Source organism: Penaeus monodon, chromosome 22 (assembly GCF_015228065.2).
Source record: "Penaeus monodon isolate SGIC_2016 chromosome 22, NSTDA_Pmon_1, whole genome shotgun sequence".
NCBI classification, from domain to species: domain Eukaryota; kingdom Metazoa; phylum Arthropoda; class Malacostraca; order Decapoda; family Penaeidae; genus Penaeus; species Penaeus monodon.
Window position 1 is genome coordinate 27529431 of NC_051407.1, and position 296 is coordinate 27529726.

Below are 296 nucleotides of genomic sequence, written 5' to 3' on the forward strand. Positions count from 1 at the left end.
GCTTGGAACTAGCATGTCTGTCAAGCTTTAATGAGACTTGGTAATAGCAGCAGAGAGAAAGCACTAATTGACTGCAATTAAATTTCCGTTGACCCATAATTCCATAATTGACAGATGATAAGATTATATATTTCAACGTCCAATTACCACGATCTCTCTTCATTATGGGAATCGCATCCCCTTCTTTGCATGCACAGAAATATTAATGTCCTGCTCGTTGTTAATCTTTTTCAATGTTGTTTCATCAATATGTTAATGAGATTTCAAGACATTCAGTGAAGGAACTGTGGTTAGAT